The sequence below is a fragment of the Callithrix jacchus genome, chromosome 22 (assembly GCF_049354715.1).
Source record: "Callithrix jacchus isolate 240 chromosome 22, calJac240_pri, whole genome shotgun sequence".
NCBI classification, from domain to species: Eukaryota; Metazoa; Chordata; class Mammalia; order Primates; family Cebidae; genus Callithrix; species Callithrix jacchus.
This window is the reverse complement of record NC_133523.1, coordinates 725,900-742,535: the sequence shown is the minus strand read 5'-3', so window position 1 is coordinate 742,535 and position 16,636 is coordinate 725,900.

The window sequence follows — 16,636 nt, the reverse complement described above, 5'->3', positions numbered from 1 at the left end:
CCTGGACCTTGTTCAGTCTGAGGCTGCCTGCCTACGGCTGGGGAAACTGAGGCCCGGGCCCCACATAGTGGCTGCTGCCCTCTGACAGCTAGGGAAACTGAGGCCTGGACCTTGCATAGTGGGTGGCCTCCCGACCTACAGCTGGGGAAACTGAGGCCTGGACCTTGTACAGTCTGCGGCCAAGGGCCTGCAGCTAGGGAAACTGAGGCCCAGGCCACACAGTCTGCAGCCGCTCACCTACATCTGGGGAAACTGAGACCGCATACATTCCACCGCCGCCCGACGTACAGCTGGGGAAACTCAACCTCAACCTCGTACAGTCCTCCACCGCCTGATTACAACTGGGGAAACCAAGGCTCGGGCCAGACACAGTCCACGGCCACCCGCCTACAGCTGGGGAGACTGAGGCCTGGGCCTCGCACAGTCCGTGGGTGACCACCCACAGCTAGGAAAACTAAGGCCTGGACCTTGTTCAGTCTGAGGCTGCCTGCCTACGGCTGGGGAAACTGAGGCCCGGGCCCTGCAGGGTCACCAGGAGCAGCCAAGTCCCTCCGCATGGGCCACGATCCCAGCAGCAGAAAATACCCTGAACTAATGTTTCCAGGAGCGCTGATCGCATTAAGAGTCGGACAGAGCTATGGGGGTGCTTGTCGGGGAGGTCAGGCCAGCCAGTTGGGAGCCGTCGTGGGCCAATGGGTGACGCCCAGCCCTCCACACCTGGGTCCCACACGAGCTGCAGTTGGAAGCCCTGGGTGGTGGGCATCCAGCTGGAGCCGCTCCCAGCCCGGAGTAGACAGTCCCTAAATAGAACTATGGGGATTTAGTCCATGCTGAAAAGGGGGTTTTTCGTTAGCGCCACCTACAGAGGGAGAAGATGGGACATTCCTCCTGTTTCCCCAAACCCAGGCAAGCCCAGCTCCCGGCCTCTCCAGCGTGTTTTCCTCCGGCAGCGCCGCATGGAGTCAGGCCCGGGCCTGGCGCGGGCCCAGCAGCCTTGGAGTCCCGCCGGGCGTCCAATGCCAGAGGATTCCAGCCGGGATTAGGGGTGGCTGCTGAGTTCCACGGAGGCCCCGCACGTTGAGGTCCTTTGGCCTGAGCCAGCCGGTCAACAGAGACTGGCCAAGAACCATCTGCAGCCAGGGTCACTCATCAGGAATGTCCCGGCGGACCTGGGGCAAGCCCAGTGCGTTCCTGTGCTCCCCTGGGGACTCCCATCGTCACACCAGCAGGGCCAGCCGCCCCTGTCTGTTCTTGCGGTGCCCGGGTGGGCCCCACCCTCAGAGCAGACGGGCAGGGGCCTGGGGCCTGAGTGGCAGCTGATAGCGGGAGAGACCACCAGGTTCCAAGCCCTGGTCTAACCCAGTGGAATCGTGTTAAAACTCCCTTCCCATCGTGCCCCGCCCAAGGCTCCTGCCTTGCCCATAGTAAAAGCCGAAAGCCACCCAGCTACCCAGCAAGCCCACGTCACCACCCACTGCTCCATTTCCTTTTTTTTTTAAAAGGCAGGGTCTAGGGCCGGGCGCGGCGGCTCACGCCTGTCATCTCAGCACTTTGGGAGGCCGAGGCAGGTGGATCACGAGGTCAAGAGATCGAGACCATCCTGGTCAACATGGTGAAACCCCGTCTCTACTAAAAATACAAAAAATTAGCTGGGCATGGTGGCGCGTGCCTGTAATCCCAGCTACTCGGGAGGCTGAGGCAGGAGAATTGCCTGAACCCAGGAGGCGGAGGTTGCGGTGAGCCGAGATGGCGCCATTGCACTCCAGCCTGGGCAACAAGAGCAAAACTCCATCTCAAAAAAACACCTGTAATTCCAGCACTTTTGGGGGAGCATCTTTTGAGGCCAGGAGTGACCTAGTCTCTATTAAAAATAGAAAAATTGGGCCAGGCGCGGTGGCTCATGCCTATAATCCCAGCACTTTGAGAGGCCAAGGCAAGCAGATCATTAGGTCAGGAGTTCAAGACTAGCCTGACCAATATGCTGAAACCCTGTCTCTACTAAAAATACAAAAATTAGCCGGGTGTGGTGGCGCGTGCCTGTAATCCCAGCTACTCCACAGGCTGAGGCAGAAGAATTGCTTGAACCGAGGAGGCGGAGGTTGCGGTGAGCCAAGATCAGGCCACTACACTCCAGCCTGAGGGACAGAGAGAGACTCCATCTCAAAATAAATAATTGGCTGGGCACAGTGGCTCACGCCTGTAATCCCAGTACTTTGGCAGATCCAGGTGGGCGGATCACCTGAGGCCAAAGGTTTGAAACCAGCCTGGTCAATATGTCGAAACCCCGTGTCTACTAAAAATACAAAAATTAGGCCTGGCACGGTGGCTCACGCCTGTCATCTCAGCACTTTAGGAGGCCAAGGCGGGTGGATCACGAGGTCAAGAGATCGAGACCATCCTGGTCAACATGGTGAAACCCCGTCTCTACTAAAAATACAAAAAATTAGCTGGGCATGGTGGCACGTGCCTGTAGTCCCAGCTACTCAGGAGGCTGAGGCAGGAGAATTGCCTGAACCCAGGAGGCGGAGGTTGCGGTGAGCCGAGATCGCGCCATTGCACTCCAGACTGGAGAACAAGAGCGAAACTCCATCTCAAAAAAAAAAAAAAATACAAAATTTAACTGGGCATGGTGGTGGATGTCTGTAATCCCAGCTACTCGGGAGGTTGAGGCAGGAGATTCGCTGAACCCAAGGGGCAGAGGTTGCGGTGAGCCGAGATGGCACCACTGCACTGCAGCCTGGGTGACAAAAAAAAACGACGTCTATCCCGGGATTTCAGGTCCCCCTGGGGCTCCAGGATGATCCCAGCTCCGTACACTGAATGGTGGTTTTCCAGTCTTCAAAGACTGTTTTTCCAAATGAAGCCTTGCTCACGGGTGCCTGGGTTTAAGAGGTGGATGTCTGTCTTTGGTGCCACCCCTCAGCCCCACCCGGCACCTGAAGCTTAGAGGGTGCCAGCAGGTACAAACAGGAGCTCAGTTACTGCAATGGCGGCCTGGTCCCAGGAACCTCCCCCACCCAGGTCACCTGAAACCACTGTCCTCCCCGGGCCGCCCTGACAGTAACCATGGCTGAGGGCCCAGTGATGTACATGTCAGCCGCCATGTGCAGGGAGACGCCAAGGGCTCCTGTGGGCACCTGGGTGACTTAGTGAGCAGGGCCCAGCCTCCGTCTCTTCTCCTCCCTGTCTCCGGTCCCAGCCCGCAGGCCAGCTGCCTCCTTCATGAATGATTCAGGGTGAGCAGGGAGCAGGCTCACCTTGCCTTTGTGTGAGAATCACGTTGGGTTACCATTTTGAAAATGATACTCTGAGCCCGGCAGGAGAATGCGGGGGTGGAGAGGGGACGTCCCAGGCCCTCAGAGCCACCGAGTCTGACACAGAGGGGACGTCCTAGACCCTCAGAGCCACTGAATCTCATGCAGAGGGGCCTGCTTGGGGCCTCAGATGCCTTTCAGTTCTTTTTTTTTTTTTTTTTTTTGAGACGGAGTTTCGCTCTTGTTACCCAGGCTGGAGTGCAATGGCGCGATCTCGGCTCACCGCAACCTCCGCCTCCTGGGTTCAGGCAATTCTTCTGCCTCAGCCTCCCGAGTAGCTGGGATTACAGGCACGCGCCACCATGCCCAGCTAATTTTTGTATTTTTAGTAGAGACGGGGTTTCACCATGTTGACCAGGATGGTCTTGATCCCTTGACCTCGTGATCCACCCGCCTTGGCCTCACAAAGTGCTAGGATTACAGGCGTGAGCCACCGCGCCCAGCCTGCTTTTCAGTTCTGATGGGGGAGGGAAGGGCCATGCCTCAGTTTACTCCTTTGTCAAAATGAGTAGCCGGGCCAGGTCAGTCCCCCCTCCCCATGGGCAGTTCCATATATTTCTTTCTTCCTTTCTTCTTTTTTTTTTAGACAGAGTTTTGCTCTGTTGCCCATGCTGGAGTGCAATGGCTCGATCTCAGCTCACCGCAACCTCCACCTCCCGGGGTCAGGCGATTCTCTTGCCTCAGCCTCCTGAGTAGTTAAGATTACAGGCACGCCACGACGCCTGGCTAATTTTTGTATTTTTAGTAAAGACAAGGTTTGACGGTGTTGGCCAGGCTGGTCTCGAACTCCTGAGCTCAGGTGTTCCGCCCCGCCCTTGGCCTCCCAAACTGCTGGGATTGTCTGTGTGAGCGACTGTGCCCAGCCTGTAGGCGAGTATTTCCACCACACCTGGCTGATTTTTGAGAAGTTTTTGTAGACACAGAATCTCTCTGTTTTGCCCAGGCTGGTCTCAAACTCCTGGGCTCACGTGATCCTCCTGCCTCAGCCGCCCGAAGTGCTGGGATTACAGGTGAGAGGCTCCACACCCAGCCCGAGGGGTCCTTTAAATGAGCCCCCTGACGCCTTTCTCCCCACCCCAAGAAGGACCCCTGTCCCTGCAAGGGCTGGGGGAGCCAAGGTCTCGCTCCTGAGAGGTCACGGTCACATCTCTGCAGGGTTTCCCGTCCCAGGACACCGCCCTCTACCCAGACCTCAGGGAGACCAGCGTCACTCCACCCCCACCCTGGGCCCTCAGGCCAACAGGAAAAGGCCATTATCTGCCCCGACCCACCCTTCCAGCTCCATCCGCCTCTCTCGGGCCTCACACCCAGCCGTTCCCCCCTCCCCCAGTCCGACCCAAACCCAGGGGAGTTGGGCTAGAGCTGCACCCCTCCAGAAAGGTTTTCCTGTTTTAACCCATTAGTGCCCGGCCTAGGACATACTTTTATTCTTGTTTTTCCAGGGAAACCCAGCCCTAGAGAGGTGGAGTGGGGGGCCTGAGGCCACTAAGCCTGTAAGAGGCCCCCAGATATCTGATCTCAGGCAGGGAAGCTGCAAGGAACTTCCAAAGATCGTGGGCTCAGCTGGGCGTGGAGGGGCACCCCTGTAATCCCAGCACTTTGGGAGGCCCAGGTGGGCAGCGAATCACCTGAGGTCAGGAGTTTCAGACCAGGAATTTTAACCCATTAGTTGGCCGGCTACGGGCCAAGATGGTGAAACCTCGTCTCTACTAAAAATAGAAAAATTAGCCGGGAGTGGTGGCAGGCGCCTGTGATTCCAGCTACTCGGGAGGCTGAGACTGGAGAATCGCTTGAACCCAGGAGGCGGAGGTGCAGTGAGCAGTGATCACACACACCACTGCACTCTAGGCTGGGTGACAGAGTGAGGCTCTGTCTTAAAAAAAAAAAAAGCGGCCGGGCGCAGTGGCTCACGCCTGTAATCCCAGCACTCTGGGAGGCCGAGGCGGGCGGGTCACGAGGTCAAGAGATCGAGACCATCCTGGCCAACATGGTCAAACCCTGTCTCTGCTAAAAATACAAAAAAATTAGCTGGGCGTGGTGGCGCATGCCTGTAATCCCAGCTACTCGGGAGGCTGAGACAGGAGAATTGCCTGAACCCGGGAGGCGGAGGTTGCGGTGAGCCGAGGTCTCGCCACTGCACTCCAGTCTGGCACCCCCACCCCATTCCCCCAGCAATTCCCCTCCCAGGCATGCCCCAGGAGAAGGGAAAACACGCGTCCACACAGAAACGCGAACATGAGTGTTCATCGTGGTGTTATTCACGGAGCCAAACGTGGAAACAGCCCACATTCCCGTCACTGGGAGAACGGAGCAACGTAGCATGACCCATCCACCACAGAACACAACTCATCTGTGAAAAGGAGCGAGGCCCTGACCAGGCCACAGCGCAGATGCCCCTCGAGGACGCCACGCTCAGTGAGAGACGCCAGACACACAAGGCCACTCAGTGCGTGATCCCATTTCTTTTTATTGAGAAGGAGTTTCCCTGTCAGGATCCAGGCTGGAGTGCAATGGCGCGATCTCGGCTCACCGCAACCTCCGCCTCCCGGGTTCAGGCAATTCTCCTGCCTCAGCCTCCCGAGTAGCTGGGATTACAGGCACGCGCCACCATGCCCAGCTAATTTTTTGTATTTTTAGTAGAGACGGGGTCTCACCATGTTGACCAGGATGGTCTCGATCTCTTGACCTCGTGATCCACCCACCTCGGCCTCCCAAAGTGCTGGGATGACAGGCGTGAGCCACCGTGCCCGACCCAAGGGTCTTTCTTCAAGTGATCACGCACAGCAGCTTGTGGTTTGGAGGCAGACTCGGGGCCTCCCCGGTCCCTGCTCCTGCTGGGAGGTCCTGTGGGCACTGGGCTCTGTTGAAAGCTGGGGTGGCAGATGACGGAGAAGAAACAGGTAGAGGACAGGTCACCGCCACCGGCAGCTGCAGCCAGCCCAGCAGGAAACAGACACAGCGAGAGAGAAAGGCAGGAAGGCCCGGGAGGGTCAGGAAGGCCTCCCTGAGGAGACAGAATTGGATCTGAGGGGGAGGGCCGGCCACTCGGGGAGCCCGGGCTGCGGAGGAGAAAGCCACAAAGGCAGGCTCCCCGGGGCGGGGTGAATCGAGTCCGCCCAAAGAGCTGTCCTTGCTCACCCCAGTCACCTAGGAATGGGACCTTGTGTGGACATAGGGTTTCTGGAGTTGTGATTAGTTAGGATGAGGTCCCTGGGGCGGACACCACGGAAGTGACGGGTGTCTACAGGAGGTTAGGGAAATTTAGACACGGATGCCAAGGAGAGGCCGTGGGGCGGCCGAGGACGAACTGGGAGTGAAGCAGCCCGGAGTCCAGGGGGATCAGAGGTTGCTGGCAGCACCAGGAGTCGGAAGAGGCCGGGAGGGTCCTCCCCTGACGCCTTCCACACCTCGACTTCAGCCTTTTGGCCTCCAGAGAGGAGACTATGTCTGTGCTGTTTTAAGCCACACGCCCTGCATTGCTGGTCCGGGCAGACCCCAGAAGCCCATTCTTTCTGCAGGGACCGAGGCTGGCCAGGCGTCCCTGGGCCTCGCGTGGTGACATGCAGCCCAGCCTCCCGGCTGGCCCGCCTCCCGGCCTTGCAAAATTTATTAAAAGGAGGACGTCTCAATACAAAGAGGGAACGTGAGCCGGGCTGTAAGTGATCAGCAGCCATCTGTCCGCCAGCCCGACCACAGGGTCAGCAGCCAAGCCTGCAGAGCCAGGGTGCCAGCGGCGGTGGGGGGCACAGGGGGACCGCAAGACACACTCCTCCATGACGCTCCACGGCCCCCCCGGGAGTGGAGACCCCAGCCCTCCAGGCTGCCAAGCCCAAGGCTTGTTCTGGGGAACACTCTGTCCCCAGTGTCCTCCAGACCTTGACGTTTATCAATGGCAGGTGGAAGGTCTGATCTTTCAAAAAAAAGTAATAGGCCAGGCGTGGTTGCTCACGCCTGTAACCCAAGCACTTTGGAGGCCAAGGTGGGCGGATCACCTTAGGCCGGGAGTTCAAGACCAGCCTGACCAGCATGGTGAAACCCCGTCTTAAAAAATAAAAAATTTAAATAATAATAATAATAAACTCAGGCCAGGCACCGCGGCTCACGCCTGCAGTCCCAGCACTTTGGGAGGTCGAGGCGGGTGGATCATCTGAGGTCAGGAGTTTGAGACCAGCTTGGCCAACAGGGCAAAACCCTGTATCTACCAAAAATACAAAAACTAGCTGGGCTTGGTGGTGGGGGCCTGTAATCCCAGCTGATCAGGAGACTGAGGCAGGAGAATTGCCTGAACCCAGGAGGCGGAGGTTGCGGTGAGCCGAGATCGCGCCATTGCACTCCAGCCTGGGTAACAAGAGCGAAACTCCGTCTCAGAAAAAAAAAAAAAGGGTCATCTCACCTGGGGGTGATTCTGCCCCCAGGGGACACGGGGCGGCTGTGGCTGTCTGGCTGTGGCAGCTAATGCTGCTCGTGGCTTGGAGTGGGTGGAGACGGGCGCTGCTCAGCCCCTGCAGTGCCCAGGACCGCCCCACGCAGAGAAGAATCCCCCTCAGAAAGTCCTCAGCGCCCAGCGTGGAGATCCTGCATTTAGTTACAGTATGTGCTGGTGGAGCTGCTCACACACCTGTCATCCCAGCACTTTGTGAGGCCGGGGCGTGCCGATCACCTGAGGTCAGGAGTTCGAGACCAGCCTGGCCAAGGTGAAATCCTGTTTCTACTAAAAATACCAAAATTAGCCGAGTGTGGCGGCACACGCCTGTAATCCCAGCTGTCGGGAGGCCGAGGCGGGAAAATCGCTTGAACCCGGGAGGCGGAGGTCGCCATGAGCCGGGATCGTGCCACTGCACTGCAGCCTGGGCGCCAGAGCAAGACTGGGTATCAAATAGATAAATAAAATAAAATAAAAATACATGAAAACCTGGCAGTGACCCTGACACTGTGCCTCCGTGGTGAAGGGGATGTGGGATCCAGAGAGGAACCAGGCCTGGACAGAAGAGAGCCCGGGCAGGGCCAGGCCACGGCCGCCCCCGAGATCCGTTACAGGGAACCCGGGAAACCAAAGCCGGGAGCTCGAGGAGCTGACGGCATCAATAGTTTATAGCAGGAAACGGACATTCGATCTCAAGTCACCGGCAGCCGGCTCGGGTGGCCTGGTGCTGGGTCCCCGTCCTGGAGTGGAGGTGGCATCACAGGAGCCGGTCTGTTCTGGTTTTGATGGGCCCGGGGGCGGTGGCTGCCTGGGGGCTTGTCCAAGGGGGGCTTTGGGGCTGGGCGCGGTGGCGCCTGCCGGGGATCCTGGCACACTGGGAGGCCGAGGTGGGCAGACGGCTGGAGTCCAGGAGTTTCAGACCAGCCTGGGCAACATAGTGAGACCGGGTCTCTGTGAAAACTTTAAAATTGAGGACAAGCTTTGTGCCGTGGCAGTATCGTAGCCAATGAGGTTTTTTTTTGTTTGTTTGTTTCTTTGTTTTGAGACGGAGTTTCGCTCTTGTTACCCAGGCTGGAGTGCAATGGCGCGATCTCGGCTCACCGCAACCTCCGCCTCCTGGGTTCAGGCAATTCTCCTGCCTCAGCCTCCCGAGTAGCTGGGATTACAGGCACGCGCCACCAGACCCCGACTAATTTTTGTACTTTTAGTAAAGATGGGGTTTCAATATGTTGGCCAGGCTGGTCACGAACTCCTGACCTTGTGATCCACATGCCTCAGCCTCTCAAAGAGCTGGGATTACAGGCGTGAGCCAGGGCGCCCTACCCTGAACACTGTTTTCAAAGCCAATTTCCAACCCCCAGAATCTACAGGGATGATGTAGCTATTCCTAAAATGTTTTACAAAGTAGCAGCAGAGAATAATTGTTACATATCTTCTATTGTTTACCTCTTAAATGGTCCTCAATTTTGTATCTATTCGTTCCCAGATATGCTTGAAAACTAATACCAGTGGGCTGGGCACAGTGGCTCAGGCCTGTATTCCCAGCACTTTGGGAGGCCAAGGTGGGTGGACCACAAGGTCAGGAGTTCGAGACCAGCCTGGCCAATGTGGTAAAACCCCGTCTTTACTAAAAATACAAACATTAGCCGGGAGTGGTGGCATGCACCTGTAGTCCCAGCTACTCGGGAGGCTGAGGCAGGAGAATCGCTTGAACCCGGGAGGCGGAGGTTGTGATGAGCCAAGATTTCGCCAGCTTGGGTGACAGAGCGAGACAGCATCTCAAAAAAATTAAAAATAGGGGCCGGGGGCGGTGGCTCACGCCTGTAATCCCAGCACTTTGGGAGGCCGAGGCGGGTGGATCACGAGGTCAAGAGATCGAGACCATCCTGGTCAACATGGTGAAACCCCGTCTCTACTAAAAATACAAAAATTAGCTGGGCGTGGTGGCGCGTGCCTGTGATCCCAGCTACTCGGGAGGCTGAGGCGGGAGAATTGCCTGAACCCAGGAGGCAGAGGTTGCGGTGAGTGGAGATCGCGCCATTGCACTCCAGCCTGGGTAACAAGAGCGAAACTCTGTCTCAAAATAAATAAATAAATAAAAATAAAAATAGAGTTGACAGGCTGCGTGTGGTGCCTCACGCCTGTAATCCAAGCACTTTGGAGGCCAAGGCGGGTGGATCACCTGAGGTCGGGAGTTCAAGACCAGCCTGACCAACATGGTGAAATCCCGTCTTTAAAAAAAATAATGAGAAAGAGAAAAAAAAAAAAAATCCCAGAAACCAGGGTGATTACATTTCCCTAGAGCCCCATGTAGGCCCTCCGTCCCTCTGGGGTCGTGGGGTGTCCCCTATTGCTGTGCTGGGGTGCAGGGTCTGAGAAGTAAAGAGACAGGACACAGAAGGACTGAAAAAGACAGCTGGGCTTGGGGGTCACGCCACCTATGAGTGGAGACAGGCAAGGCCCTGAGCGTCCAGAAGCCTCTATTTATTTGGTACAAGGCAGGGGGCAGGGTTGTGAGTGAGGTCATCGTCCATAGGCTTCGTGACAGGGCATATAATCACGTGAGTCACAAGTGAGGGGGTCACCCCATTAGGTCACCTGGGCAGAGAGGTGGGCAGTGCGCAGTAGGGGGCTATGCCGTGCGCAGTAGTAGAGGATCGTGTACAGAAAAGGGGTCCACCCCGTTAGGTCACCGAGGCAAGGTGGGCTGTGTGCAGCAGGTGTCGTGTGCTACACTTCTTATCTGGGGGCTGGAGACTTCAAAGGATTTCTTTGTTTTTTTCTGAGACGGAGTTTCGCTCTTGTTACCCAGGCTGGAGTACAATGGCGCGATCTCGGCTCACCGCAACCTCCGCCTCCTGGGTTCAGGCAATTCTCCTGCCTCAGCCTCCCGAGTAGCTGGGATTACAGGCACGCGCCATCATGCCCAGCTAATTTTTTGTATTTTTAGTGGAGACGGGGTTTCACCATGTTGACCAGGATGGTCTCGATCTCTCGACCTTGTGATCCACCTGCCTTGGCCTCCCAAAGTGCTGGGATTACAGGCTTGAGCCACCGCGCCCGGCCCAAAGGATTTCTAATGGAAGGATACCGTAAGCCAGTGCAGTGGGAGCTGACAGATGTGTGTTCTTCTCTAAGATATTTTATGGGAGGATGATTTGAGCCAGCACAGAAGAGAGAAAAGGCTGACAGGGTGAACAGCCGCCGTGACTGGTCACACCAGAGGGTTCTTCTCCCTCGGTTACTTCCAGGATCTCAGGCCTGAGGTCGACTTTCCACGGGAACTGGATGCAGGTGCTACAGCTCCTCTATCAGGAGGGGAGGCTCCTGCTCCAGACCCGCCATACAGCGTGTGCCCTTTCAGGCAGGGGCGCCACCGCCCGGGTCTCTGGTTCTCGTCCTGGTCTGGCTGTTTTCCCACGTGCTGCTTCTGTTCTGTGACTGCTCCGGGCCTTCCTCCTACTACAAACTACTGTATGGTTCTATGGAAGGATTCTGTAAATCAGCACTGAATGTGTCGGTACAGCTCCGACCACGATACCCGTATGATTATATACAATATATATATATGGTTATACGGACGACAGTGTTTACCTGACTACATAGAAAGATCATATGGGACTAAGTGTGATCATATCAGCTGGATATGCGTAAGCGCTGAGTTATACTTCAGACACTAATTGTTCTGACTATAAACGAATACGTGATTATACATAAAGGATTCTATAAAGGAAATAGCTAATAACACTATAAACTAAGTTATTCTTCAGGCACTAATTGTGCCTGGACAGCTCTCCTTCCTCGGTGCCCATGTGGGGGGTTACCCACAGCCCACACCTTTCTTTCTTTTTCTTTTGTTTTTTAAAAGAGATGGGGTTGGCCAGGCGCGGTGGCTCACGCCTGTAATCCCAGCACTCTGGGAGGCCGAGGCGGGGGGATCACGAGGTCAAGAGATCGAGACCATCCCGGTCAACATGGCGAAACCCCGTCTCTACTAAAAATACAAAAATTAGCTGGGCGTGGTGGCGCGTGCCTGTAATCCCAGCTACTCGGGAGGCTGAGGCAGGAGAATTGCCTGAACCCAGGAGGCGGAGGTTGCAGTGAGCCGAGATCGCGCCATTGAACTCCAGTCTGGGTAACAAGAGCGAAACTCCGTCTCAAAAATAAATAAATAAAACAAAAGAGATGGGGTTTCACCATGTTGGCCAGGGTGGTTTTTGAACTCCTGACCTCAGGTGATCCGCCCGCCTTGGCCTCCCAAAGTGCTGGGATTACAGGTGTGAGACACCGCGCCCAGCCTGGTTTTTTGCTTTTTTTCTCTGAGACAGAGTTTCGCTGTTGTTGCCCAGGCTGAAGTGCACTGGCACAATCTCGGCTCACCGCAAACTCCTCCTCCCGGGTTCAAGCCTCAGCCTCCTGAGTAGCTGAGATTACAGATATGTGCCTCTATGCCTGGCTAATTTTGTACTTTTGGTGGAGACGGGGTTTCTCCATGTTGGTCAGGCTGGTCTCAAACTCCCAACCTCAGGTGATCCGCCCACCTTGGCCTCCGAAAGTGCTAGGATTACAGGTATGAGCCACCGTGCCCAGCCTCCTCATTTCCTTAACAAAGCCACATTGAGGCCAGCGTGGTGGCTCACGCCTGTAATCCCAGCACTTTAGGAGGCGGAGGCAGGAAGATTGAGACCAAGAGTTGGAGACCAGCCTGGGCAACATGGCGAGACCAGGCCTCTACAAAAAAACAAAAAAATTCAGGCTGGACGTGGTGGCTCACGTCTGTCATCCCAGCACTTTGGGAGGCTGAGGTGGGTGGATCACTTGAGGTTAGGCGTTCAAGACCAGCCTGGCCAACGTGGTGAAACCCCCGTCTCAACAAAAAACACAAAATACAAAGATTAGCTGGACGTGGTGGCACAGGTCTGTAATCCCAGGCACTTGGGAGGCTGGGGCAGGAGAATGACTTGAACCCAGGAGGCGGAGTATTGCAGTGAGCTGAGATCACGCCACTGCACTCCAGCCTGAGCAACAGAGCGACACTGTTTCAAAAAAAAAAGAAAGAGAAAAAAAGAAAGCAAGAAGGTCACAGTGATCCTTTCCCTGTCACCCCAAGCTTCTTGGTCGGGCCAACAGGGTTAAAACTTCTGGACATCAGACAAAAAATAAAAATTAAAATTAAAAAAAAGCCTCAAAACCAATTCCCAGAGGAACATTCTAGAATTGGTCGGGCCATCGCCTTCAGTCACCCCTGGTTTTCTGGGCAGCTTCTTTTTTCTGCTTGTGATAAAACGGGCCCCGACAATAGAATCAAACATACCGAGGTGCCCGCGTTTATCTCCCCGGCACAGCTCTGGGCTCTGGAACTCTTTCAGTCACTTCCAGATATTGTAGAGAATTCCGGAAAAGCGGCGCGGGCAGCCCCGGCTGAGGCTCTAGAAACACGTTTGCTGAAATCCACTGTATTTCGCCAACAACTCGCGAAGTTCACGGATCGTTTCTGTCTTTGAAACTCTCGCCTTTGAAACCTTCCGAGGGGAGTCGCGAACCCCAGACACTGAAGGGACGTGAGGGAGTCCCTGGCAAAGGTCCCCAAATCCCCTTCAGTCGGGGTGGCGGCCGGCGAGGAGAGAGCCTGGCCCTGTGAACAAAAGCAAGTCTGTGGGGTCCTCAGGAACCAACTCTTTTCTCCTGCTACACCCCACAGGCAAGGGTTCAAGACCAGCCTGGCCATCATGGTGAAACCCCATCTTTATTAAAAAAAAAAAAAAAAAAAAAAAAGAGTCCGGGCTCGGTGGCTCAAGCCTGTAATCCCAGCACTTTGGGAGGCCAAGGCGGGTGGATCACGAGGTCGAGAGATCGAGACCATCCTGGTCAACATGGTGAAACCCCGTCTCTACTAAAAATACAAAAAATTAGCTGGGCGTGGTGGCACGTGCGTGTAATCCCAGCTACTCAGGAGGCTGAGGCAGGAGAATTGCCTGAACCCAGGAGGCGGAGGTTGCGGTGAGCCGAGATCGCGCCATTGCACTCCAGCCTGGGTAAGAGCGAGACTCCGTCTCAAAAAAAAAAAAAAAAAAAAAAAGAGTGAGGTCGCCAAGCCGAGAAGGAGATGGAGAAGGGAGCATGGGGGGGGGCAGTTCCCACCGTTTCTCCGAGCAAAGTTCTTGCAGGGGTCTCTGGTTTGCAGGGAGACATTGGGCCCCCGGCGGAGGGAGGGGGACCCGCCCACATTCCTGGGATTCCTTCTCTGCTTCCCACATTGTTTGTTTGTTTATTTTAAACTGGACTCTGCCAGGAATTCCTTTTCCTCTTGGATTTAGTGGTGAGCCGGGGCCCCCGCCGGCCAAGCTACCGGATGTCTGCCCCCACCCCCGTTTCCCTCCCTTGTCCTCCTAGAGGACCCCCCAGCCCAGGCACCCACACCATGGGGGGCTGCAGGACCACGAGCCTCACGCACGCCCACCGGCCACCCTGCGTCCTTGGCATCTTCCCGAGGACCCACTGGCCTCCCCCAAGGCCTGTCGGATGGATGTCCAGTCCCCCAGCCAGGACCCAGCTCCCGCCCTTCTCTGTTTCCTCCCAGGGTTGACGGAGGTCGAAAGAGCCAATTTCTGTCGCTTGCAGGGCCGGCTGGGTCTTGATGATGGACGCCGAGGTCTGGACCCAGACGGCGGCCCAGCCTGACCCCTGGACAGCCTGGAACACCACGACTGATTCTAAGAAAAAGCCGAAGTTGGGGGGTCAAAGCCACCCTCCAGCCCCCCTCTGTCCCCAGAGCCTGCACTTCCCACTGACAGCCCCAAGGCGTGGCTCACAGAGGGACAGCAGAGAGCGGGAGACTGATGGACATCACTGTCAGAGCCGCGTCTCGCTGCCCCAGCCTCGGTGCTGCCATCTGTGAAATGGGGCTTCGGCTCCCTGGTCTGCGGCAACTGGCAGGTTGAAGTGAGTCTCTGCGAGATTTTGTTCTTTGAGATGGAGCCTTGCTGTGGGCGGATCTCCGTCCTCCGGGGTTTCACCATGTTGACCAGGCTGGTCTCGATCTCTTGACCTCATGATCACCGCAACCTCCGTCCCCCCCGCCAGCTCCGGCGAGGCTCCTGCCTCAGCCTCCCGAGCAGCTGGGATCACAGAGGCGCGCCACCACTCCGGGCTCATTTTTTTTGTATTTTAGTAAAGATGCGGTTTCACCATGTTGCCCAGGGTGGTCTCGAACTCCCGGGTCTAGCCAGTCGGCCCACCCTGGCCTCCCAGGGTGCTGGGATTACAGGCTTCAGCCACTGCTCCTGGCCCTGTGGTGCGACTTTTACCTCCTCCAGGGAGGAACAGCGTAGGGGGAGACCCCATAAGTGCGGAGGCCAGAGCAAGAAGCCTCAGCCTGTTTCCATATAAATAATGAAGAAAATCCCAGCACTTTGGGAGGCCGAGGCGGGTGGATCATGAGGTCAAGAGATCGAGACCATCCTGGTCAACATGGTGAAACCCCGTCTCTACTAAAAATACAAAAATTAGCTGGGCACGGTGGTGCGTGCCTGTAATCCCAGCTACTCGGGAGGCTGAGGCAGGAGAATTGCCTGAACCCAGGAGGCGGAGGTTGCGGTGAGCCGAGATTGTGCCATTGCACTCCAGCCTGGGTGACAAGAGTGAAACTCTGTCTCAAAAAAAAAAAAAAGAAAGAAAATTAACCACAGTAGTTACTCATATGTGACTGTAGTTCTTTTACTAATGCCTTTCAGGTCATGAAGTGTGAACCTGGGGTGACATCGTGAGAGAAATGACCCTAAGGCCAGATGCTCTAAGCCCTCTGCCATGCCCGCCCGTCTAAGGGCTGCTGGAGGGCACCTTGACCGTAGGGCAGAGCCCGTGCTGGGGAAGCCCTGCTGTTTAGCCAGCTAGGGAAGAAGAGGTCCAAGATGGCTGAGATGTCTTCTTCCTGGGGCTGTCAGGAGAAAACTCCGCTCCTCCAAGCTCTTGCGGTGGGCCTGACGGCTGTCAGGGAGACCCACAGACATCCGGGGCTCGACTGTCTCCACATGAGGCTGTGCTTCAGCGCTCACGTTCCACGTCCACTCTCAGGTTCTGCTTCTGCACCTGGTTCCTTTTCTCTTAGAAAAGATAATCAGTAAAAGTAATATACATCTTTTTTTTTTGTTTGAGACGGAGTTTCGCTCTTGTCACCCAGGCTGGAGTACAATGGCGCCATCTCGGCTCACTGCAACCTCTGCCTCCTTGCTGACGAGGATGGTCTCGATCTCTTGACCTCATGATCCACCCGCCTCGGCCTCCCAAAGTGCTGGGATTACAGGTGTGAGCCACCGTGCCTGGCTAATTTGTGTATTTTTAGTAGAGACGGGGTTTCACCATGTTTGCCAGGCCGGTCTCGAACTCATGACCTCGTGATCCGTCCACCTCAGCCTCCCAAAGCGCTGGGATTACAGGCGCGAGCCGCCGCGCCGGGCCCTGGACACGTCACGGGAATAGGATCACACACACTGCATGGTCTTCTGTGTCTGGCGTCTCTCACTGAGCCTGATGTGGCCAGCGGCCTGTGCATGTTTCCGGCAAACCCCGTGGCGGGTTATCGGGCGTCCATTCCTAGCCGCGGTGCTGTGGGGTTACATGGTGTCTCGTCTGATTTTCTTTTTCTTCTTTGTTTTCTCTTTGAGACAGAGTCTAACTCTGTTGCCCAGGCTGGAGTGCAGTGGCCCGATCTTGGCTCACTGCAACCTCCGCCTTCTGGGTTCAAGTGATCTCCTGTCTCCGCCTCCCGAGTAGCTGGGACTACAGGTGCGCGCCACCATGCCCGGCTAATTTTTGTTTTTTTGAGATAGAAATCTCACACTATCACCTGGTCTGGAGTGTAGTGGCTCGATAGCCCACTGCAACCTCCACCTCCTGGGTT